General features: G+C 44.2%; 1 protein-coding gene across 2 annotated transcripts in view; it reads left to right on the top strand.

Annotated features, from left to right (window-relative positions):
• The window catches only part of SEMA5A (semaphorin 5A), a 1729347-nt gene that overhangs the window by 925988 nt on the left and 776043 nt on the right, over positions 1-27316 (top strand). The window lies entirely within an intron of this gene.

Consider the following 27316-nt stretch of genomic DNA (forward strand, 5'->3'; position numbering starts at 1 on the left):
GTATCCTTAAATCTTGAGCAAGTTTTCTCAAAATATTTGCCTAGCCTATATTATAGCATTGTATTTGTGCTAAGCTATACAGTAAGAGACCTAATACTCATGTCTCTCAGAATTGGGAGTAGCAGTCTCCTTCTTTCATCTATAAATGCAGGGCAAAACCTAGAAGATGACTCAGTGACCATAGGCCACTTATACAAAAAGGTCAATTTCTAGTGTTTCCTGCAGGATAAAGTGAGACACTTTTTGGAGACTACTAGACTATAAACTGTTGCATCTGACCCAGCCTCAACTTCATCATTCAACATCTAGTCCCCTTTGACTTCATATTCTTCAAATATTGCTGCATTTGTTCCTAGCCCCCCCAGCTGAAACAAATGTATAAGCTGGGGGCATTGCCTACAATCCCTAAAGGCATGTAGTGTAGCCGCGTCCTCGATAAGATGTTTAATTGTTTCCTTACTAACAGCATTTTGCCCATTGGCAGTATCCAAAGTACCCTTTGGATCCAAACTGGTTAAGTTTTCCTCAGGTTCAACATGTTGAACTTTGTTAAAATATACCTACATTCAACTATCCCTTTATGATTTGTCACTTGTGCATTCTCCTGCCTATGTAGTATTTTACCGTTGCCATTCATTGATGTGGTATAATACTGCCATGGCACAGTTAGATAAGTGAATTTTAAAAAGCTTGTTAGGAAATCTTTGCTATAAAATGTAATGCCTGCGAACTCTGTAAACATCTAGATTTATGTACATCTGGTCTGCAGAGTCTAGAATGACCAAATATTATACTTGGAGAAATGTGGAAGATTGTGCCTTCTTGAATTACGTGTGTTTATGCTGAATACATTTCCAGCATCCTTTGGAATTTTTCAAGTGCGTAGTATTTATTTATGTTTTCATACATGGAACAGGAACAAGGGTAGTGAACAAACAGCTGACACGTGTTTCTCCCAAGTGGCCCATCGGCCGAGGGCTTTTTCAAGGCTTTAATACGAGGTATGATGATCTCTGCAGTCAAATCAAAAGGTCTCTGCGGTCCCGGGTACAGTAGGATGTTCCATCAAAAATCCCATTTGAATATTACGTGAAATGTAAAAAAGAAAACATGATTCCAACATCAACTGCACCTGCTACATACTATGCCCTTACCACTCTATTGCTGAACGTGCGTAGCTCATTTGCTACACTTGTCCATAATGTGACATGTAGATTTTTCACACACTTTATGCTTTCAGTGATGTAAAGTTGATGGAACCACACACATTCTGAATTTCGTTCCAGCACCACTGTGCTCGTCTTTGTTCTTTATTAGAACATTGGAATGTTAGGAGCTCCATCCAAAACAATGGAGTGCTCCAAGCTTCTAATGGCTGGTAGAAGCCCGGAGCACCAACATTCCGATGTTTGACTTTGTTCACAGCTGTTGCTGTGAAAAGAGGCCTGTCGGAGCCCGAGGGGATTTAAACCCTCTCGGGCTCCTAGAGACATTTGCTTATACTATAGAATTTTTGGGGTGGAATGTTCTAGTTGCCTTGGAGCCCTCCGTAGCAGACTCGACTGGCCATTAAAGTCCTGCTCCCTTGTTAAAGGCCCTCGCCTTCGGCTCAGGCTTTTAACCCTGGAGTGGGCCTTTAATACCCAGTAGTGCCCGCTATGGCGGGATCTAAGGCTATATTAGAACATTGGAATGATGGGAGCTCCATTGAAAATAATGTAGTGCTTCAGGCCTCTAATGAGCGATAGAAACCAGGAGCCCCAACATTCCAATGTTGTTGTTCACAGCTGTTGCTGTGAACAAAGGCCTCCTGGAGTCCAAGGGGAATTTGATCGGGCTCCGTGAGGCCTTTGTTTTATTTGCTAGAACATTCTGCCCTCTAGTAGCGGAATGCTCTAATAGCCTTATAGCCCTCCGTAGCAGGGCTAGACCGGCATTAAAGTCCTTCTTTCTTGTTAAAGGCTGGAGGAGCTTTAATGGCCAGTATTAAACCCGGGCGTAGTGCTCCGCTCCGCCTACATAGTGTACGTAGCGCTGCCTGCTTCGCGGTTTACGAAGTAGGCGTAGCAGGCAGCGCTACACACACGCCAGGGCGAAGCAGAGCTGCCCGCTGCCCGCCTCCCGCCCGTCCTCATTTTAAAATAAGTTAAACTATGTTAAAAATAAGATAAAATGCCTTACCTGCGGTGCGGCGTCCCGGGGCTCCCTCTTCCTCGTTGACGGCAACTTCTTTTTACAAATGCACAAGCGCGTACACCTGCGCATGCGCATTTCTCGCGAGAAATGCGCGGGCGTCCGCGCATGCGCATTTGTAAAAAGAAGTTGCCGTCAACGAGGAAGAGGGAGCCCCGGGACGCCGCACCGCAGGTAAGGCATTTTATCTTATTTTTAACATAGTTTAACTTATTTTAAAATGAGAGTGGGCGGGCAGCGCGTAGTGGGGCTACACGGAGCGCGTGAGTGTGTGTAGATTTGGCCACACTACGCGATGCTCCACGTAGCCCCACTACGCCCACTACGCCCAGGGTTAGCCAGTATAACCCGCTACGGCGGGCTATAAGACTATATTAAATTTCAGTAGTACAAATTTGTGTGTGCATCAGGCAGCTCAGTCGTCCCCATAATGAGTGTTGCTTTCCCTTGTTTCTTTTGCCCCCTCCCCCCACTTTCCCATCTATACCCAGCGCATTTCCTGTCCCATGCTATGGTGTCCTGTGTTGCACAGATAAACTTCCGAAAATATTGTTCCTTCTTTTCCTGACTGAGCTTCGCTTTATCGACCTCGCAACTTCCTGGATATGATTGCTAAGAGTGAGATATATATCAAAGGAGATAATTGGTGATATGAGATGGTGTCCTTGGTGTAACAAAACATCTCTTTTTCACACTGATCTCTGCCTCCTACCAGCCGCTTCCAAAATAACTAGAAAAACCTTCCAGCGTTTATAGTAAAACCATTTCCTCACACATACATTGGACACGCCAGACATCAAAATAATTGTGACTACGCCTTGCATCTTCGAATTGGCTGCATATTCTCAAATAGCTCCGCTTGGGAAGCTTTCTCATCATTATTGTAGGACGTATCACTTGTTCTCTGCTGTCTTGCTAACAACTTGTCCCTTTTCTATAACAGTCAAGAATAGAAAAGCGGATAAAACAGAATATCACTGTTGCTGAAAGACGGGGTTAAAATATTGTTTTCTAAAGTACTTACTTGCTTTACAACGGATTCATAAATTTAGTGCTGCAGTACTATTAAAAGTAAAAGTGTTTTTTTCTTCAATTGATAACGTACTCGCGATTCTCCTTTTATTTAACGCAAATCACTTTTCCCTGGCCTCATAACTATAAAAGCAATTATCATTGCTTCATAAATGTAGTCATTAATTAGGCCGCAACGAGTCTAATGATATATCTGACATCAGGCCCTCTATTTAATGCATTGATGTTTTCTTAGTCATAAAAAATGGCGTTTAAAAAGAGCTAACAGTGTAGCTCCTTATAATGCACAATGGTAATTGACTGAGGCTGGACGTAGAAATGGAAGAACACCCAGGAAGGGGGAGGGGGCTGAAGAAATCTGAAAAGCAAAGAATGTCGGAGATGAAAAATGATCAGTGGTTGCCTGAGTAATAAGGGTGGTTGGTGCTTGCGAGGTCTACCCCGATCTATTGCCATGGAGATACTCTCAGTTCTCTCTGGAGCGCGACGGAGAGTGTTAATGGTGCCAGCATGGGTGGGGTGGAGGGTGGTGGTTGTGCGGCCGCAGCCCACCTGCTTGGCCGACAAGGACATTCCATAGCTTCACACCAACGGCGAAAGATTCCCAAACGACAAGCCCACTATTGTTCTTGCCACTCCATGGAGGCAAGCGTAGGTGACTGGGCACGTCCCAGGCACCCAGAAGGAAAATCAACAAGCCAGGATACCGAAACAATTGACTGCATTGTCCATTTCAAATGCCTTTTTCTTGTTACTCTTTTCATGCGGACTTGAACAACATTCATACACAAAGCGTTCTTGAAATTTCTTTTTCAGCGGCAGAAATTCGTCAAAGTTAAGTCTGAAATGTAGTCTGTAAAACATTCCAGTAGTGCAGAAGCATGCAGATTAGACCCATTTCATGTTTTACTACTTACTAATACTTATTAAATTGGTGCTTCCTTTATTAGAAAAGTTAAGTCAACCCCCTTTTATTTACTGTAGCTCTACTCCCAGCTATACAAATATAACACATATGTAAGCACACGTATGGCATCACACACCGCTGCAAACATACAAACACATATCCAAGAATGAACGAACAATTCGCACATGCGCAAACACAAGTATACGCATCTGCCTCGTGCCAGCTCCCTTCACTGCTGCGTATTGCGTGCCTCCAGCCGTTTGTTTCTTAAATTTTTTCACTTAATTACACCGTGTTATCGCTAACTGTGTTGCTTTCTGGATAGCCATTATCTCTGCCTCTTACTGTTGCAACATTGTATAACCCACTAACTGTAATATTTAACTTCATATGCTTCTAACTGTACTCGCTGAATAACATTGTTAACAGTGTATCACTTAATCCCGTATTGTAATTTCAGTTGTTTGCACAGTCTGTAACTCTACTGTATTACAGTCGTTCCCCTGCCATCACTTGCTTTTTCCCACCATTTTGCCCCCTTTTTTCCTCCTGCCTCCAGCCAGCCCCGCCCACTGCCTCCCAGCGCCCCTCCCACCTACCTTAATGGAGGGTGCTGTCACGCCACTGGTGCACTAAAGACAAGACCGGCTGCGCCCAGCAACAGGACCCTGCAAACACTACTGCTGCATCTCATCTCGATGTACAGTATGATCTTTCACCTGCCGGCACTGCTTCTTTCACTGTAACGCCGGAGCACCTACACATACGGTAGCCACTACCATGCCAACCAGAACATTTCAACTGTCTGCTGCTCAGCACAAGATCTCTCTGCAAACAAACCACCAAGATCTAGGTCACAATCATCTCCCTCACCCTAACATAATCTTCCTCACTGAGACCTGGCTCAACCCCGCATCTGCACCCGATGTTGCCTCAACAACGCCCGGCGGCTACAAGATAACACAATGAGACCGCATCAACACACACTGAGGTGGAATTACCATCATCCACAAGGAAACCATCCACCTCACCACCACGGCAGACAACACCAACTCGATCATGGAACACCTCAACTTCTAACTCCACACCAATGGCAAAACTACCATCAGAGGCACCCTGTTAATTTGTTATGTTAATTTGGTATTTATAAAGCGTGCGGCTACTCCCTGGAGTGTCCCGGTGCTAAGCAAAAAGACCAAGGGCGATTCTTAAATACCGAATTTTACCGATTCGGTATTTATGAATCGGTAAATGTAATGTAGGTAAATAATTACCGAATCGGTATATGTCGGTATTTTAGAATCGGTATTTACCGATTCGGTAATGGCAACTGGCTTCCCATTCATTCCTATGGGCCTGGAGGCCCATAGGAATGAATGGGAAGCCAGTTGCCATTACCGATTCGGTAAATACCGAATCGGTAATGGGAGAGGCATCATCATGGGTGGCAGGGTGTCACATTGACACCCTGTTGCACCCCTGATTCATCCATGTGTGCACATGTGGCACACATACATGCCCTAAGGGCATGTATGTCCGCCACATTGCACACTTCAAATGGAAAAAAAATGCTTTTTTACAGGTATTCGTCATTTACCATCAACTTTTAGTTGGTGGTAAATAACGAATCCCCACACCAACGACACACTCCCCCTACATATCATTTCAGGATTCGGTATTTACCGAATCGGTAAAATTACCGAATCGGTAATTTTACCGATTCGGTAAATTACCGAATCCTGAAATATGCCCCCTACATACCAAAAGCCTAAATACCGGTCGGTAACGGGATATTTACCGAAAATCGGCTGTTACCGACCGGTATTAGGCTTCCTACATATGGCCCCAAGTAACAGAAACGGAGAAACTCCCATGGCAGAGACAATGAAAACATATTTATAGTTGAAAGAGCCATGTTTTCAGTTTTTTCCTAAAGGTGAGAAGGTCCTGGACCTGTCTGAGAGACAGGGGAATGCCATTCCACAGTCGGGAGGCCAGCACTTGAAAAGATCTTCCTCCCACCCGGGAGAGTAAGAATTTAGGAACAGGAATCAAAAGCAGAGCCGAAGATCTCAAAGTACGTTGGGGAATATAGTGGGGAAATCTTTGTCCCAGGAAAGGAGCTCCAATCTGATGAAAAGCTTTAAACACCAAAATCATGCTTTGAAATGGATTCTTTTCTCAACCGGGAGCAAGAGCAAAGAAGACAAGTGTAAGTCCTGGGACCTAACAGAAAAATGGCCCTAGCAGCCATATTCTGGATCACCTGCAGTTGAGCAAGTAGATAGCCAGGTAGTCCCAGGTACAGAGAGTTAACATAGTCCAGCCTCGAAATCGCCAAGGCCTGGACAACCATTTTCCTATGAGATACTGAAAGCATGGGGAGAAAATTCCTCAACATTCTTAAAACCCCAAAGCAAGTCCCTGCTACAGATTGAATCTGGGTCTTCATATAAAGAGTGGCGTCCAATCTGACTCCAAGATTCTTAACCATGGTCACAGGTGAGGTGGGTGAGACATATCCTGTGGCCACCAGTTATGCCATGCCTCACAGGGGCGAGAACCGAAAAAAATAATCTCAGACTTTTCTGAGTTACATTTCAATGGATTCTTTCAGCCACGAGAAAACCTCTGCGAGGCAAGAATTTATCGCATGACCATCAAACTCAACTCCCTTTTCACAAGTAAACAACAATTGTGTATCGTCCGCGTACGATACGATTTTTGCCCCATGTTGTTTGGCAAGAAGGGCGATATGGACCATATATAAATTAAACAATGTTGGGCTCAAAATGGAGCCCTGAGGGACCCCGACATTCATGGGAGGAATGACAGCAGAAAAAGGGGGGGACCATATAGTTTGAAGATGGTTATTAAGGAATGACCTAACCCATCTCAATACTGTGCCTCCAACGCCGCCCTCCACCAATCTTTGCAATAGTCTATTGTGTGGCACGGTGCCAAAGGCCGCGGAGAGATCCAACAACACCAGAACCGCGTTGCCTCCCCTATCCAGAGTGGCTTTTATGGTTTCCACAACTTCTAAGAGAGCCGATTCGGTGCTGACATTCGTCCTAAAACCCGACTGACTCAGGTGAAGAAGATGATTGGTCTCAATATAGTCAGTATTAACAGAGTTAACATATTTCTCCAAGACATTGGAGGAAAAAGGGAGCAAGGATATGGGCCTGTAGTTATTGGCTACCTTAGGGTCAGCCGTAGGTTTTTTTTAGCAGCGGAAGAATTCTCGCATGTTTCCAGCAGAGTGGCATATGCCCCATCCGCAAGGCGTTGTTTACAATCAAATTCACAGTAGGGTTAATCACTTCTACAATAACGGACAATACCTTAGCGGGACTAGGATCTGCAGGAGAACCTGACTTTAAGGACTTCATGAGAGCCAGAGATTGGTCCATAGAAATATCAGGAAACTGCAGCAATACCCTTGCCTACAGACCTCCAGGACCTTGCCCCAGATTCTGCGACACCATCCCTGATTCCATCGCCCCACTCGATACTGGCTCCAAGCACTACATCTTCCTCAAAGACCTCATTTTCCACATCGACAACCCTGCTAACATCAGCACCAACAACCTCTTCAAAACCATGAAAACCCTTGGCTTCACACAACTAGTCACCAACCCCATGCACATCACAGGAAAGACACTCAACCCCATCTTCATGGCCAGCAACCGAGTCAAGTAAAGCCACGTCATCAGACTCACCTGGACATACTATGCCATCGTCCACTTCACCATCACAAGTCCCTCCGGCACACCACCAAACTACCCAGCCCCTCTTACCAAAGCTGTTACAAAGTATTGTAGAGCCAATAAACTGACGCCCACAACTCCTTCCACTCAGACACTTCACCCAACCTAGATTTTCTCCACCTGGATAACTGACTGCGCCGACAGAGTCGTACCCATCAAGCTCACAAAACCTAAGAGGCCTTCCAAACAGGACAGCTGGTACACCACAGAACTAAAAACTACAAAACCCAACTGCAAGCAGCTTGAAATAAGTTGATGTACCAGCAAGGATACCACAGACTGAACCTCCTTCAAAACATTGCTCAATCAATACCACCAAATTCTGAAAATGACTAAAAGAAGTGCCCTTGCCAACCGCATTGAGTCCAGTTCTAACCTCAGTATAGAACTATTAAGCATCGTCCGTGTTCTCCAACCCTTCAGCCTCTGAAAACATCATCACCCTCTCCCAAGAACTCTGTGAGATCCTGGCAGACTTCTTTCACAAGAAGATTGGCAATATTTACAAAAACTTTGAGTCCCAACCCACCGCCGCTGATATCCTCAGTCTCATCGCTCCCACAGGTGCAAACCCGACCCCCTGCTAACCACCTAGAACCATCTCACCACACAAAATACCACTGCCATCATGACCTCAGTCCAACCAGGACCACCCATGGACGCCTGTCCCCGCCACATCTTGAACCTTGGTAGCAAGTCGATCAGTAACAAACTCACCACCATCTTCAATGCATCCATTGCCATGGCCATCTTCTCCAAGAAATGGAAACACGTTGAAGTCAGACCCCTTCTCAAGAAACTATCTACTAACCCTAGCAAACTCAAGATCTACCATCCTATCTTTCAGATCCCCTTTCCCACTAAAGACCTCAAAAAACCACCAACCCCCCCATTGGTTCGGCTGCGAGCAGATGTGAAACACTGGAGGTCTTTACCTCTCTCCCTGGTGGGCCGTGCTGCTCTTTTTAAAATGCGGGCGCTCCCGCGGTTCCTATACACTCTTTAGAATTGCCCACACCGTGTCCTAGATACATATTTCACAGCGGTGGAAAGCGAAGTTTGAACGTTGTTGTGGGATGGAACGACTCCCCGTGTTGCAACGAAGAAGCTAACAAAAGGATGGTACGATGGAGGCATAGCCCTCCCAGACCTAAAAATGTATTATTGGGCCTGGCAATTAGTGGTGGTCAACCACTGGTTGTACCGCCCTCCAGACGATCCCGCATATCTATTGGACAAATGGCAAAACGGACGTGCTGGATACTTAGGAGCACTGTATTCTAAACCTAGGAAAAACAGATATTTTGGGCCAACCGCACACACCATAGAGATCTGGCATCAGGCAAACCCATACAAAAGCAACGCTGTTATGGTAAGCCCAGGAGTTAGGTCTATTATGTCACCAACCAGGCTTCGACAGATGGAATAAGATCGGGACCTCAGTAAATTGGAGACCTGATCAAAAAAGGGTCTATCCTGAGCTTCGAGGAACTTCGGGGCCACTATCAAATGGCCCAGGGAGAAATATTTTGGTACTTACAAATCAGACATGCCCTTGTTACAGCTTTTCCACAACCCAAAGATATACCAGAGTCATCGCCGCTAGAAGATAGATTGCTAGATGGGCCGCTACACTCGAAAGCTGTATTGTTAACCTATAAAAAATATGTAATAATCTACCTGATAACTTTTAGACACTCAGAGAGAAATGGCAAAGAGACCTGGGCCCTATTGATGCTGAAGACTGGCAATTGGCCTTAATGTCCCCAAAAGAGGCGGCAATCACCCTCCGCTTCCGATTGATACAACTCAGGATTCTGCATAGGTCATACTTGACAGGGGTCACTCTGGCCAAAATAGGCACCAGATCAGATGACCGTTGCCCAAAAGGGTGTGGACAAGCGGCTACCTTTTACCATATGATCTGGGAGTGCCCTAAGACACAGCACCTATGGGAGGGGGCTACAAATCACATCCAGGCAGCTCTTGGAAAGGAACTAGCTCTCACACCACAACTAGGCATACTTAATATATGGGCGGCTACAGACCTCACAGAAATTGAGCAGCAAATGGCTACACTAGGATTTACGCTAGTTAAACGTGAAATAGCACGTACATGGGGGGCGCCACACTTAACATCTAGGCAGATATGGGCGACAGAATTAGACAGGTGCATGATAGCGGAGAACGAAGTTTTTGCGGCACGTGGATGTCCAAAGAAGTGGAAGAGCAAATGGAATGCATATCGAGGAAATCTGTGTATATCCCCATCTGTGGAGCTGGAAATGCGAAGGGGTGGCGACAGAAATGTAACAATGTGTAATGATGATATTCTGCTCCCAGATACTGTATGATATAATGGATATATGGATGTTGGCAATGAACAGTACTATATGTGTAACTGTAATGATAATTAATAAAAAAGATGTTTAAAAAAAAAAACAACAACCACTAACTCACGGAACACCTGGAGAACAACAACAATCTCCTGGACATCTACCAGTCAGGATTCTGCACTAACCACAGCACCAAAACCACGCTCATCGCTTTCACCGACGACATCAGAGCTCTCTTTGACCAAGCGAAAGTGATAATCCTCGACCTCTCGGCAGCTTTTGACACCGTATCCCACCACACCCTTATCAAGGGGCTCCATCAGATCAAAATTCAAGGAGCTGCCCTCAGATAGATAGCCGCCTTCCTCACCAGAAGAACCCAGAGAATTTGCCTTCCTCTCTTCAGCTCCAAACACAAGAGCACGATCTGCATCATCACTCAAGGCTCAGACCTTCCCCCCCATGTTCAACACCTACATGACCCCCCTGGCCACCACTGTCCGAACCCATTGACTAAATATTATATCCTACGCTGACAAACCCAGTTCATCCTCTCGCTATCAGAAGAGCCCTCAACCACGAGGGCCAACTTCCACAGGTGCATTACAAGCATCGCCGACTGGATGAAGACAACTGCCTGGAACTTAACACAGACAAAACGGAAGAACTGATCTTTGGGAACAAAACCTTCCCGTGGAACGACTCCTGGTGGCCTTCCAAACCAGGACCCTCACCCATGCTGACAGACCATGCCCACAACCTTGGCATCATACTGGACAGCAAGCTAACCATGAAAAGCCAGATCAATGCATTCTCCTCCACCTGCTTCCTCACCGTTAACATTGTATGTAAGATCGTCAAATGGCTCCTCATCAACACCAGACACCCAAGCCCTAATCACCAGTCAGCTGAACAATGGCAAAGCGCTCTACACAGGAATCACCTTGCACCACCTGAAAACACTACAGACCGTACAGAATTCTGTGGCTAGACTCATCCCCAAACTCCCCAAGTGGACCCACATCACCCCTCACCTCAGGAAGCTCCTTTGGCTCCCCATTCAGAAGCGATGTCACTTCAAAATGATGATCCACACATACAAAGCCGAGCACAACCAAGGGCCAGCATACATTAACCTCCGCCTAAACTTCTACCAACCCTCCAGACATCTGCGCTACGCCTCCCTTCACCTCGCTCACACCCTTTGCATATGCCGAAACTACAATGGTGGTTGTTCCTTCTCCTACCTCGTGGCCAAGTCCTGCAACGACCTCCTCCTTCGCCTCTGGATCTCACCCTCTCTGCTGGAATTCAGGAAAGGACTCAAGACCTGACTGTTTGACTGAGCTCCACCTCCGCTGCAGGATTCTCAGAGCCTGGATACCCTCACGGTTGATTAGCCGAGCTAAAGAAGTCTTGTTTAATTGATTTATTGATAGGTTTCACCTGGTATATTTATGGGTAAACACACATGCATGCAGAAACGCACACACACCTCATTATAAACAATGCAACAATAACTTGTATTTAATTTAATGTGTAGAGCAAGAATGTTTTTGTATATATTGACACTCCTGTATCCTTCAGAACTAATATTCGAAAATATTTTTATTGATTTCACTGTTTTTGTTTATTTTTATATTACAAACAAACTGAAGACGCGTCAGGGAGATTTACATGGTGAAATTGAAAAATATATAATTGGAACACAAATACAAAAGCAAAAGGAAATAAAAACATCATCTAGGAGTAATAATCATTATATAATACAATAATGGATTAGAAAGAGCTTAAGCTTGATTACATTATACTACTTGTGAGTAAAGAATATGCAATATTACGAAACGCATAAAAGAATATATACAATTTAGTGGTTTCTAAAATCTGATTTCCCTTTTACCTTTGTGCTTGTGGAATAAGCCATTAGCATTATTTACACATTCCACACTCCTTTCTCTCTCCCTAACAACTGCAATATTCGTATTAATTTTGTTAATCACTGTTATAAGAGTCACTACAGAAATGATGGCACATTTGCTTAGCACAATTGAATCAGTTCTAGTCTGTTTTTGTTTTTGTTGCATACTTAGACAAGGCTGATTAGCTTAACAATCAAAACTGAACATCATGGCTTTAATGCCAAGAAATCTCTGGTAAACCACAATATTAAGCTGTTTTTCCAATGTCGCATTACTACCTCTGTCTTTGCAGTTTCAGATGTAGAACATATGACTTCCCTAAATACAGAAAACAATTGCATTGTTTTTTAATGTTCATATGTAAACAGAGGCCCTTTTTTCCCCTAGCCTTAGTTCCCAATATACCAGCTTCTTTGGTCTGAGATCTAGAATATTTAAATGTTTCTAAAATTAGAATATTTTAGAAATTATGTCAAAAATCAGTTTGTGAACATGGAGTAGATCCCACATACAGAGAAATGTGACTGTAAAACACAAATATTGTATATATAAAAGAGGATAGAATTTATCAATGTTGATTCTGAACCTAGTTTTTTCATTTTAAAAGCACATCTTTAAATTCCTTATTTCCTACAGGCCTCTTTCTTGAATTCCTAAACAATATTCAAAGCTGCTTGCCGTTATTATGCTGTTCACACTAAGGCTTCTTTAGCATGGAAAGGGGAGTTCATTGTCCCTTTAAAAGTGTTTAGACAACCACCCTTTTAGGTCTCACTTTGTTTTAGGGCAGCCCATGGATTACTTTGACTGGATTTCTTGTCCATGTCATTCACTTTCATTTTATTAAATGGCTTTCTTTGCACTTCTCGTGTTTGTCCCTCCCCTTTAGTACAGCTTGTTTATCATCATTTTGATTGGATGACTTGAATTCTTCTACTGCTCATATTCAGTGAATAACTTATTTTTTCTTTCGTTCAGAAGTCATGAAAGTGCAAGTTTTTCTGGCTCTATTCCTCATGTGCTGCTTCCACGTGAAAGCACCCCCCATGCTCTCCATTTTGCTTCTTTCACCTACCCCCCCAGCTCGTCCTTTGCGTCCTCAAACCATCCATACTTTGTTTTTTACGTATTATATATTTCTTTCTCCCTCCAAGCTCTTCTGCTGCTCCCCCAGTCCTCCCCAGACACCACTGTTGCTCCCTCTGTCTCAGTCTAGCATTTACTTCTTTCCCACCCGTTCCTTCATTGTTCCCCCTGCCCTCCCATTATGGTCTCCTTATTCTTTAAAAAAAAACAAAAAAATCAACATTATGTTGGAGAGCATGCAGCTGCTATTTGCTGCTGGTCTGATCCTTTCAATATGATGTGCTTTCATACATTTTTTTAGTGTACCACTCCTAGATTGGTGCTCACCATCTTGAAATGGTAAATTAAACATTTGAAGTGTGAATAAAATAGTCATGACTAATACATGCGCAATTGTGATGATGCATGCACACATATATGCCATCGTGCTGCAGTTTTTTTTTTGCTGATGCTGCCTGGGGTTAGCAACCTAGCATGTTTTCTTTTTTCTTGTAAAGCAGAATTGCATTGGCAAAAAGCATTGGCAAAGTCAAAAGTTCAGGTAATGCCACTGAAATCGAGCCATATTGGCTTTGCCAAAGCAGTTGCAAGGACATAACATCTGCTGGGACATCTATAGCATCCAAGGGATGCAGTTTGTAGACAGCCCTCAGGGTGGTTTAAATACTGTTTCCAATCAGGTGCTTAAAAACGGATGTAGTTGAAGTGAGAGCTGCCTCATGAGACAATCTGAAACCCTTCAGTCCAAAAGCTGGATATGATATCTCCTCAGTTCAACTTTGCACTGGAACATTGTCACATATCCATACAGCACCAACTAAATAAAACATGGTTTACCATCTCATACACAGGGCTGATCCCAACTGTATTTCATTCAATAGGCCACTGGGTCTTGAATGAAGAATCAGAGAATTAGGAGCAAATCATCACATAAATAATAACCACAACCTCTATCTAAGTTCAGTCAAAAATGAGAGTTATTGAAGATTTTGAGGGTTTTATTAATTTGGAGTATAGTATATAGTCTTTATTCAGAATCATACATTATATTCATATTAATTTTAAATAATCAGTCTTTTACAGAGTTGAAAAGGAAAAATGATTAGGGAGCTGCCAGACCTAACACTTACCTGCTGAGCCACGCCACGCCATTGCCGACACACCATTGCCGCCACCGCCAAGAGTCCAAGGGCCAACACAGGAAACACCATCTTCCGCGTCGCCGCCCCGGGACTGCAACTCCCGGCAGCCTCAGCGGCGGCGCGCCGAGGTGACGCGGAGCAAGCGCCAGGAGGCGCAATAAATTGCTGAGAGACCGGCGGAGCGGGGGGGAGCTGCCAGACCTAACACTTACCTGCTGAGCCACGCCACGCCATTGCCGACACGCCATTGCCGCCACCGCCAAGAGTCCAAGGGCCAACACAGGAAACACCATCTTCCGCGTCGCCGCCCCGGGACTGCAACTCCCGGCAGCCTCAGCGGCGGCGCGCCGAGGTGACGCGGAGCAAGCGCCAGGAGGCGCAATAAATTGCTGAGAGACCGGTGGAGCGGGGGGGAGCTGCCAGACCTAACACTTACCTGCTGAGCCACGCCACGCCATTGCCGACACGCCATTGCCGCCACCGCCAAGAGTCCAAGGGCCAACACAGGAAACACCATCTTCCGCGTCGCCGCCCCGGGACTGCAACTCCCGGCAGCCTCAGCGGCGGCGCGCCGAGGTGACGCGGAGCAAGCGCCAGGAGGCGCAATAAATTGCTGAGAGACCGGCGGAGCGGGGGGGAGCTGCCAGACCTAACACTTACCTGCTGAGCCACGCCACGCCATTGCCGACACGCCATTGCCGCCACCACCAAGAGTCCAAGGGCCAACACAGGAAACACCATCTTCCGCGTCGCCGCCCCGGGACTGCAACTCCCGGCAGCCTCAGCGGCGGCGCGCCGAGGTGACGCGGAGCAAGCGCCAGGAGGCGCAATAAATTGCTGAGAGACCGGCGGAGCGGGGGGGAGCTGCCAGACCTAACACTTACCTGCTGAGCCACGCCACGCCATTGCCGACACGCCATTGCCGCCACCGCCAAGAGTCCAAGGGCCAACACAGGAAACACCATCTTCCGCGTCGCCGCCCCGGGACTGCAACTCCCGGCAGCCTCAGCGGCGGCGCGCCGAGGTGACGCGGAGCAAGCGCCAGGAGGCGCAATAAATTGCTGAGAGACCCGCTACACTGGAGGACTTCATAGATGGCGATAGAATCTTGGACCGTACGCCAGAAGACCATAACGCTACAGAACCAACCTGTAACACAGTAGTTTCTATTCACCAGGAGCATGATAATGCAGTAATGGTCTCCACAATGAGTGATACGTTACGCCCTGACTCTGAGGAAGAGACAGAAACATTGGAAGAAACTAGGGGTAAGAGACCTGTTAGATCATGCAGAAGGCAACAAAGCAAGAGGGGGGGTAAGACCATCCACAGGAGAAGAGTGGAAAATCACCGGCCGGATAGTTATAATACCCCCAAATCCAAACCAATCGCAGAGCCCATGAAGGAACCTAATATTACTTTGAGTCCAGAGCAGTTTGATTTGCTAATCGAACGCATTGAGGCTGCGGTAGACCTAAAACTTAAAGCCTCCATTGACTGTCTTACAGCCAAATTGGACACCGCTAATGCGGAGATCAAAAGACTTGGAGCTCTACTGGATCAACAGCTGGTTAAATTCTCTCAGGTGAATTTCTTACCCCCTCATAATAGTTTAGCAATCCCTAAAGTGATGGGAGGTAGTGCTATAAAAGCTCCCAACTCTCTATCCTTGATCCCTCCTGTTATTAGCCCGGTCCGCAATCCTACTGTTCCCCTAGCAATCCATCCTCCACCAGTAGATTTGGATCCCGATCAGGCGAGGGGTTTGCAGAGACCTGGCAATAACAATAACGTTGGACAAAGTAATTGCGCCAATACTATTAATTTGCCCCCGGAATGCGCTCCTTACGTCATCGTACTTGCAAATGTCCCGCTGTTTTGCTCAGGTAATACTGAGCCGCAAGTGGAAGCGCACGACTCCCTTAAAAACAAAGTGGTGGCCTGGTTAGGCGCTAAATGCGGTTTCCCTTCCAAACTTGCTGGAGATATTATTACGACAAGGAGAGTAAATTGGATTGGCCCATCAAGGAAAACTTGTAGAGGGGATTGCGTGGTTGTGAATTTTAAATACCCACAACATGTGGCCACTGTCCTCCTGCGGGCAGCATCCCTGTTGGAGGACAGTAATAGTATCCGTGTTCGTCCACTGGGGTATTTTTACAACAAGGCCAATTTTCCCCCCGTGCCGAGACCAAGACCTTATCCATTTACCCCGGTAGGGCCCAGTCGAGCGCAGCAATGTTCTTTGCAGGGCCGTGATAAGTCCAGTTCATGGGGTCCCCCCATTACAACGTATAATAGGTTTAATGTGCTCTCAGGCCTCGACCTCTGTGATTGACGGGAAGAGGGAGAGGGTACAGAGGACGCCGCCGTTGCGGCCCCAACATCAATGGTCCACGTACCTTCTTCTGAGGCGGTCAAGAACAATTTACCTGAGATCATTACTAGTGGCAATGGGGGCACGGTTAGGCTGCTATCTTGGAACATTGCTGGGTTGCGGGCTAAGAAGGGAGACCCCAGTTGGGAAAACTTTGTTAAGAGTTATGATGTTATTGCCTTGCAAGAGACTTGGGACTTGGAGTGTGACTACTGGATAGATGGCTTTACATCTTTCTTTGTCCCTGCCTTACCTTCCCCAGCTGGAAGGAACAAAGGCGGCCTCATGATGCTGGTTTCGGTGAATTTAAAAGGCAAATTGATTATGTTAGACTGCGCTTCCAAAAATTTTATCATTCTGGAGTTAACCTTAGAGGATGGTGGTAAACTATTGTTGGTTAACTGTTACAATGCCCCCAGTAGTAACCCAGAATCCTCGCATTTTAATTGGTTATCAGATTTTTTAATTCTCTACGGAGACAAGCAAACCACTTTGTTTCGATTTATTTTAATGGGTGATTTTAATGTTCATTTGTGTTCAAAATGTGTTATGGTGGAATCGGAGGGGCCAGGCAGTGTGTCACCCCCTCATTTAGAACACACACAGAATGGTCGAGCACTTGAACATGTACTGCAGGAAAATGAGTTATTTGAACCTGAATTTTATGACATTACTACACGGGTTGCCACCTACACGGGAAGGGCTAGCGATTCGATTATTGACTTTATTTTTATCTCGAGATACTTTCTTAATTATGTGATTACATATAATGCAATTGCTATGCCCATGAGTGATCATAATCCTGTTGGATTAGTGCTAACAAATAGTACCTTCCTGTCAAAATCTGTTGTTCTCCAGCGGACTATATTGCCTGTAAAAGTAAAGGATCAGGGGAGAAGACTTAAATGGGAGTCGGTTGTACCGGAAATTTTTTTTGTAACTTTATCCAACTCAGTCGCAGATGAGTTAAGGGTGTGTGCCACCCCTTTAGCTGGGCACAATGATATTATATCTGCATTTGAAGATATTTGCCGGTTTGTGTCTAGCAGTTTTTTAGCCAAAGGGCAGGGGGCTAAACAATACCCGGCGAAAGGCTGGTTTGATAAAAACTGTAGTAAAGCTCATAACCGCCTTAAAAAAGCCCTCAACATCCGCCCAAGGGACAAGGAGCTTGTGGCACGATTGAGAAAGGATTATAACACGGCCATCATTCTGCGTAAAAATGAATTAAAAAGTAAAGCTTGGGAGGATTTAAGGGATAAAGCTACTCTAAAAAATAGTGCTGAGTTTTGGACAATAATAAACTCTCCATTTCTTACAGGCGCTCAAAACTCAGTACAGGAATTAAACATCTCAGAGGTCGAGTGGCTATCCCATTTTGAAAAAATTTATGATAGCCACAGGGAGCCGGACCCTTTTATAACCCCTGCAAATGGTAGCCCCATGGAGCCTGTGAGTTTTGATACCTGTGAGGTACTTAGAGCCATAGAGGAGACAGCAGGGCGCAAGGCCCCTGGCCCCGATGGAGTGCCAGCAGACATGTACAGGGCAAATCCACTGTTTTGGGCAAACATTTTAACTAGAGTTTTTAACGCTGCCGCAAGAGTGGGTTTCCCCGAGTCCTGGTCTCTTGCTACAATCGTCCCAATATTTAAAAAAGGGCAGAGAGGAGATCCAAAATGCTACCGACCTATATCGCTTCTGGACTCCTCGGTAAAAATCTTAGGCAAGGTTGTCCTGGCGAGGATCTCCGCGTGGGCCAAGGGAAATAACATCCTATCCGAAGCACAATTTGGCTTTAGGTCAGGGAGAAGTACTGAGGACCAATGCCTCAACCTCCACCTCATTTTGTCCAAATATACCAAAGCAAAAGGGGGCAGCTTATTCCTTGGTTTTATGGACCTGTCCACAGCTTTTGATCTTGTCAATAGATCTAAGCTGTGGGCAATGTTGTTGGAGATGGGCCTCGACAGTTCCTTGGTGTACTTTCTGGCGGAGCTCCACAAAGATCTGAGGGCCCGTATCAGAATGACCACCGATGGAAAGTGTACCGAGAGCTTTAGTTCCACTAGAGGGGTCCGCCAGGGATGCATCCTGGCACCAATGTTGTTTACGCTCTATGTGAACTCTTTGGAGGGTTACCTAACGTCTGCCACAAAAGATTTCCCGAGCATGGGGGGTACACCAATCCCGGTGCTCCTATATGCCGATGACGCGGTACTCATAGCTAGGACCCCAGTTGCCTTACAAAAGTCACTGGATGCCTTTTGTAATTTTATGAGTAGTCTCGACCTGGTGATCAACAAAAGTAAATCACATACCATGTCTGTTGGATGTGGTAGGCGTAAAGAAAAATCCTTTTACTGTGACGGAGAGGTGATCACTAGTGTCAAAGTCTTTACCTACTTGGGTGTGATCTTTGATCAGAAGGGATCCTGGACACCGCAGGTAACATCTAAAATGAATGCGGTAAGAAGCTCATACGCTGCTATTCTGGGTTTTGCTAAGAGATTGGGGGGGAAACCTATGGAGGCTATTATGGCCATCTATAAAGCCAAGACAATTGCAATTGCTAGATATGGTGCAGCAGTCTGGGGTTACGTTAATTCTAAAGATATCCAGACTGAGGAAAACACATTTTTTCGCTCATTGCTGGGTTTACCCCAGTCAACTGCTACCTTCTCAGTACACCTAGAGCTGGGAATGGGTTACATTCTAGACATAATAAATCTAGCACCACTTCTGATGTGGATTAAGCTTTGGCTTAACCCAAACCTTAGCCTTAATCATCTGATCATCAAAGATTGTCTCCAACTTGATCACAGAAGGGACATTCAGTGGCTGTCTTATATTGAAACTATGACAGCACTTTTGGGACGCCCTGAAATCTTTAGTAGACCTGAAGCCTTGTGCAGAGCTGACCTGCAGTGGGTGAAAATAAATTTTCTGAGAATTCGCTTGGCCGAGCGCGAAGCCCACGATCTATGTAAACCCTCTGTGAGGGCTCATGTTCTGATATCTCCATCCTGTGTGCTGGCCCCTTATTTAATTACGGTAATCAACCCTTTCCATAGATGGCTTTTATCCAAATTTCGGTTTAACCAAATTTATACAGTGCTGTGGGATGTGAAAGACTGGTGCAAGCTGGAGGAATCGGCCCCATGCAAATGTGATGGTTTCTCTATTCAGGATAATGCCCATTTTTTGTTCTTTTGTTCCTTCTACCATGAACCGCGCACAAGATACTTAAAATCTATTCTGAAGGACCTGGGCTTTATCCAGTATAAGCCTGCACTGTTTTATTTACAGATGTTGCTCTCTCCTCTAATTATGTACTGCACTGCTAGTTTTCTAGCCGCATCTGTGAGATGCAAAAGAATAAGGCTAAGATTGGAAGAACAATAGGAATTTGGATCCATCTATATTGCTCATTCGAGTGCCTTTTTTAATGTATTTTATGCAATATCACCCTTTTAATCTGCTTTTTAAATTTTATCAATTGTTTAATACTGTATTAAATTTATCAACTGTTTTATAGATGAACTTTTGATATTTGCTGTAGAATGCTTTTATGATTTTAATTAATCGAATAAAGTGGAATTTGACTTGACTTGGCATACAGCACCAATTTGTGCTGTGTGCATTTGATGCTTTGGGCTCAAAATTAGACCGAAATAACTTATACCAAAAGTCTAACTTTGCTACTTTTTGGTATCCACAAACCGATTTACAGAAGTATCTTTATGTCTGTGGAGGGTCACCACTTGGGGTGGAGGTTCTGCATCGCCCGATTGTGAATATCTGCACTTGGGGCAGAATGTCCACACTCTGGGTAGAACCTCTCCACCTGGACCACTACACATTGAAATAACAGGGCAAGCACTGATGTATGCTGCAACACATATACCTAGATTCACACATCATGAGATATACTTCAACAAGTTGTACAACCAATATAGTACAAAATGTCTCATTTACAGTTGAAAACAGCTAAATGTAGGCACTGGACTGTTACATATGTGTATGGGTAGGATAGGGGCATGTAGGTAATAGTAGAGTATTACAACATGTAACTAAACATTGGATTAGACAATGAGTGAAGAACACTTGTTACTTGAAGGTGAAAAAACAAAAGCAGTTTGTTAGAAACTGGGTTTCTGGTTGGCAAATGATGCATCGAGGTCACTGTCATTGATACTTAGACCCTGGCCTTAGGAATTTAGTTACCCTGAGTTTCAGAGCCCTATTAATTAGACATCCTTGAAACAAGCCCAACACATCTACTTGTTTGCCTAAGTGATGAGGTTCTTTTATCCCGTTTGTGCATGTTTTTTGTTCACGTGCCAGGAAATCAACAGGCATTAGCAAAACTTTAAAGTAAAAATTTAACAATAATCGAAAGGCCCAATCAACAAATATGTATGATAAACACAATTTATTTGATGAGTAACCACAAAACTTTCTTAACCAAGCAATTTACAGCACTCAGTGATGTATGGGAACCCTAGTGCAACAACACCTACAAACCCTGTTTTTTTCTATGAAGAGGGGATGGCAGCATGGTGGCTGATTTCTAAGTTGCTACGTGTTGGGAACAGTGAGTAGTTAGTTTATTAAATAAAGCTAAAGAGTAATGCATATAGTGGAGTGGCATACAGTGGAGTGGAGTACAGAGGACTAGCATACAGTATAGTGGTGTACATTGAAGTGGCATAGAGTGGAATAGCCTAGAGTGTAGTGTCATAGAGTGGAGTTTCATACTGTAGAATAGCGTACAGTGGAGTAGTGTAGAGTGGAAGGGCATACAGGGTGTATTGGCATACAATGAAGTTTCATTAAATGGAGTGGTTTAGACTGTGATAGTGAAGAGTGTAGTGGTGTAAAGTGGAATGGCATAGAGTGGAGTGCGGTAGAGTGGAGTGGAGTACAGCAAATTAGTGTACATGGCGCACCTAACGTTTGGTCTATGAGTTGAAACGCCTTAGTAGTGCTTATCTTAGTCCACAACACCCTCATTCTTGTTTCCGGATAACAAGTCTGACGGATTTAAACCTACCTATTTCTATTGATATAGGTTTCTTCAAGCTTGATCATTAAAAAGGTTATTGAACCCTTTTGCTACTGAATACTTCAAGTGTAGCTTGTCCTTATGGCGGTAGATATTGCGGCGCATAGCCGTGCAGCTCTGAAACGTCATTTGACGCAGTATGGGGTGCCGGACACTGGTATGAACGTCATCTTTGTGGTGGGAGCCGATGCGGCTCATCCCTATGAGTTGTTCTACTCTTGGGTGACGATTCCGGCGGTGAGTGAGGATGATAATACCTTTCATTCTTCCACTGCCACTGCCGTGCCAGCGAACTATACACCGTATAGGACACAAGAAATACCAATATCTGCTTGGCAGCATCATATTTGGTTTAATGGCGCCCTTCCCCATGTGGTTATACCGCCGAGAATGGGCCCTTTATCAATTGCAGGGGCCACTTGGCCGGTACTAGCCGGATTTACGCCTCATCCCCGTTACCTCACGGTGACGGTGGCTGAGTTGCGTGTACTACACACTGCCCTTATTACGGTATATAGGGCGTTAGTGCAGTACGTGTCGCGCAATATGCAGGCGGGGGCGCCTGCTGTTGCGGGGCAGCCTACTGACCACCACGCGGTGGTCATTAGTCCTGTTATGGTTAATTCTGTTATGGGCAAGCGCCCCCAAACTAGGGATGATTTCCCCTTTTGGCTTGCTGAAAAATTTGACCAAATAGAAGCGGTATTCCCGAATACGTCTCCTGTGGAGAAACACAGGATCCTCACCATTAGTTTGCCTAAAGACTTAGTCCCCCACATAGATGATTGCGTTACCTGGGGTAAGGTCTTTGCAGCGACATACGCGCAGTGCTATGGCACTCCGTCTATGTTGCAGCTGCCCTCCGTTATTAAACGTGTTCAAGAGAACCACGGTGCGGAGTCTGCGATAGAATTAGGGATGCGGCTCCTCGGGGAGTTTGACCTGGTGGCTACCATGATAATGGGTAACCTTAAGGGTGATGCTTTGCAATTCCAGGTTCGTAATGAACTGAAGAAAGTTGCTGAGGAGGATAAGCAGCAGGAATTTGCGAAAATAATCTCAGGTGCATACAGAGATTTAGGTCGTAGCTCTTTAGGAGTTAAGCCTGTGATCAAAACTCCCGATTTTAAGCAGCAGGGTAAGGCAGAAGCCTCTGGTAAGGATGACCGGCCAAACTTTCCAAAACACCATCGTGCTCCAGAGGTGGTACTCTGCAGTACTCCGTAAATGTTTTTTTAAAATATTCAGAAACGTATAAAAAAATGTCCTACCTATTACCACTTTAAAAAATGGTAATAGGTAGAGGAAAAATATCAAACCTAATACTAGCCTACATCGAAGGGCTAAACGCAGAACACAGGCGAAGTGTACCTAAAAACAACATGGCTGCCTTTAACTTTTGTAAAGGCAGACATTAACCAAATGAATAATGGCTTGTCATCACTATGTACTGTGGTACTTCAATGAAATACTGCGAAAGAATGTTGAATTTTGTGAAAATAAAGCAACAACAGATATCACTAAGATAAAATGCCTTATAGCTTAAAAATACTTACCCTACTTACCTGTGGTAACCAAAAGGATCATCTACGCACCATAATGTCTAATATTGCCAAATTTCATGTAACTTCATCAGCCAATTTTGCGCTACGTCTTGTGCAAAAGTCTATGGAAAATGCATGGGTAGTAAAACGTGTTTTTGGACCATTCTTTTATCTTTACATCCCCTTCACCAACCACTGCGAAACTGTGCATCGCCAATATATGTGCGTTCATATATGTATATATTTATATATATATATGTATTTATGTATGTATATAGGCAGAGAGACATAATATTGAATATTTATATCTGCACAACCTAGGGTTTCTGTTTGACATCCAACTAAATCTTGCCGGACTGACTAACCAGTTGACATCAATCCTGCTTTTTCCTGTTTAAAATCTTGAGTAAAGTTCTACCATTCATCCCCTTGGACCTCAGGAAAGTGGTTATAGTCGCCATAGTCCTCTCCCTATCGATTATTTTAATGCACTCTCTCTGGGCGTTGACAAACGCCAACTGTTAAAACTTCCATCACTGCAAAATGCAGCTGCTTGAGTTCTGCTCAATGTTCCTAAATACCATCATATCTCAAATAGCATTAGGGAGCTTCATTGACTACCTATTAAGCAGCGCATTGAGTTTAAGGCTTTATGCCTGGTGCATAAAGCACTGTACAGGGGAGAGTCTGGGTCCTACAGCAACTTTTTCAGTGGTATTTACAAAATCGGAAGCTTAGATAGGCCAACAAAGGATTAGTTCAAGTTCCCAGGACCCATAAGGCCAGATGGGGAGGCAGAAGTCTCTCATACCGAGCATCGAAGCTCTGGAATGAACTACTACCCATCATAAGGTTTCAGAATTCAAGACCTCGTTTCAGGAAAATTCTCAAGACCTGGCTCTTCCCTGCAGGGGAATTAAACTGTCTGTTCTCGACCGCTAACTTGCTCCCCTGCTTCATTTAGGGCCAAGATGCCTCGTCATTTGTGTGCTCTACAAGTTTCTTACTTACTATATCAGGTCTGTAGGTATATGGCCTGCTCATGAGGATGCACCAGCACTTCATATGTATCCTATGAATTTAAAAAGTATACGTGGAGGTTCTCTGTTTCTAATACAGTATCTTGGCATTACACAAATGCAGCAGTATCGAAAATATTATTCATAATTTTGTTTAAATATGCTCATTCTTTAATTGATGTGTCCATTGTAGAGCCAGGAGGGTCAGTTTGATGCCCAATTTTCAGGAGTGGTAATTGCCATCACTGCTAGAAGGCTTTCTTACACTGGAGATCATCAAAGGTAAATGCACCAATGCCTGTTAAGCATCCTGCCTACTCGCTCCTCTGGTATCAGATGACTTTCAAGTAGAAAGGGGCAGGGAATCAAAAAAGCACTGAATTCTTGCCCATGCATAGAACCATTGGAAGACCGAGATGACCTGCCAGCACCACCCCAGGAAAGATGCCCCATGCGTGGCCTGAAAGAGTTATTGAGCTTTGCATATATAATCCAACCCTTCACAGATATTCCAACGCAAGTCTTACAACTACAGCCTTGCTCGTGGAATCCTGTTCAGCTTCGCCTCTTCCGAATCCCCTGCTAAGACTATATGACCTCCATTTTGTTTGGAAAGAATACCAGTTTGTGAGAAGGTTCTAATCTGAAACCACCTCACCCCGGAACATTTATAATCACATTTTCTTCTTTCCCATGAAAGCTCAACAAGAAGATCTGAAAGGTTAAAAGACTGGTGGTATATCAACTGCAGTCTCATTCTCACAGTCAGATCTGTGATCCATATGGAAGACGTAGCCCATAGGTAAACGTTCTGATTGGTCCTAATCCTTTTTCTAGGAGGACCGAGTATCCTCATGGTTCGGGTTCCCTTCTACTATTTTTTAAAACCTTGGCTTGGACATTTAATTTGTCTCTGATCTGTATTGAGACCTTAATTTTTCTCTCACACCCTTACATCTGTGAAAAATTAATTCTTGAGTCATCCTTTGGGAGACTTTGTTTTGCCAGTGTGAGGTCCCCATGGCAGGTTATTGTGAGTTCTTTACTGCAGCAGACATTTCAAAGAGCTAGACCATACCCTCTGCTCTGCCTGTCTGGAGGACTTTTATGATGATGCATATATTTGCTGAAATCTGCTTGTTAGTATCTTAGGAAATCTATGTTGGGATGTGTTTGCGCATATGTAAACACATTCTTCCTTATGTGAGTATATCTGAATACACATGCATGTCTTTGTAAGGGGAAAGAAAGACAAATGAGAGCGGCTGAGAGCCGATGATAGAGATAGAGCAGAAGATAGGAGAAGCAGATGACCATCCGAGTTCAGTATTTTAAATTTGGACATTACTACTTCCACATAAAATGCCACAATCAAATGTGACACGGGCCAAGGCTTTTCCTTCTGCTTTCATCTATACTGCTTAAAAAAGGGTGCATAGAGTGTTGCATCCTCAGCCTGATTTGAGCTCCACAAAAGGGCCAAGCACACCTTTCTGCTGTTTCTCATCACAAAAAAAGGTCAACGCAGGTCAATGCAAGCTGAAATCACACCATTTTTGGGTCTGTCCCTAGTGACAAAGAAAATATGTATGATTAAAATTATGGCACATCTTGGCTCTTAAAATTAGATGAAACAATACTTCACGTGTTGCCTCAAACTACGAGGTAACCAATTATTTTTTAATGGTTGTTAATAAACAATAGATACTTTTTGCAAATTTCATGCAACAAAATGTATGATTTTCCCCCCGAATATTGCTATTACTAATTTTTAAAATAGTTTTTTGTCCCTAAAGATTGTTGAGACTACGAAGCAAGGTGTTTTGCGTAGCTCATTTTATTTTACCCAGATTACGTCTAGTTATTTAGCCCCCAGGGACTCTGAGAGTAGGAGACCATAAGAGTAGACTTGAAAAACATTCTTATCTTTTAATGATCGTGCTGCAGGATCAGACATTGTGTGGGGGTAGTTTAGGGTTTAATGTTTCCTCATCTTGTTTAAAATCTGCACTTTCAAAGATATCTGCCCTGTAACACTTGAACTAGTCTATACCCCCAACAAACTAATTTGAAATTACTCCTACTCTTATAGACTGGTATGAAACTTCTTTTTTCTGATAGAAAGTGCTTCAACAGTTGTTACCATCTCTGCTTAAATGGCAAGTATTTCTGCTTGTTCATCTCAGCGAGTTTCAATAAATTATATCCTGGGACCTGAGATTAATACACTTCTCCCCAACATCTAAGAAGACACTCTGTTACTTGCCAAGACCAATGTCTATTGATTTCTCTAGGAATTATAAGTGGTATTTCTAAAAGAGAAGAGTTGCATTAAAGCATTAATGAACATTCTGTAACTGCGATTCTTAAACTTTGCACTAATGTGGACCCCGTTGAATCAATACTAGAAGTGATGGGATCCTGATCTGCCTACCTCAAATCAATGCACAACAGAACAGAAATAAGCATACATACAAAAAGTACACAAACCATAACATATTTTATATAATTCAAAAATAAATATTGTACAAAAATTTTAAATTTAATTGGCATTTTGAATTGGATTTTTTTTCAAAATGTGGAGTATAACACATTAGGGTATATTTTTCAAAGTGTTGCATTTTCCTTGTGCCACGCAACGGGGTGCAAGGGCGACGCTGCACTAAAGTCAGATTTATCAGTCCCTGTATGGCTTGATAGATCTGGAGTAACACAAGGCAGCGCAAATCACTGCCTTGCGTAACTCTGCCCCAGGGAGGTGTTCCATGGGTGGAGTGTTGGTGTTCCCACGCATCCACCCCTGGATTTTGTTGCATTCCCAGATTTACCACTAGTGGTAGACCTGGGAATACAATAAAATGCTACACCTCCACAGAAGAGGCACAACGAGGAGAAATGTCTTTATTTCGCCTTGTTTTTT

Source organism: Triturus cristatus, chromosome 5_1 (genome assembly GCF_964204655.1).
Source record: "Triturus cristatus chromosome 5_1, aTriCri1.1, whole genome shotgun sequence".
In the NCBI taxonomy this organism is placed as follows: Eukaryota; Metazoa; Chordata; class Amphibia; order Caudata; family Salamandridae; genus Triturus; species Triturus cristatus.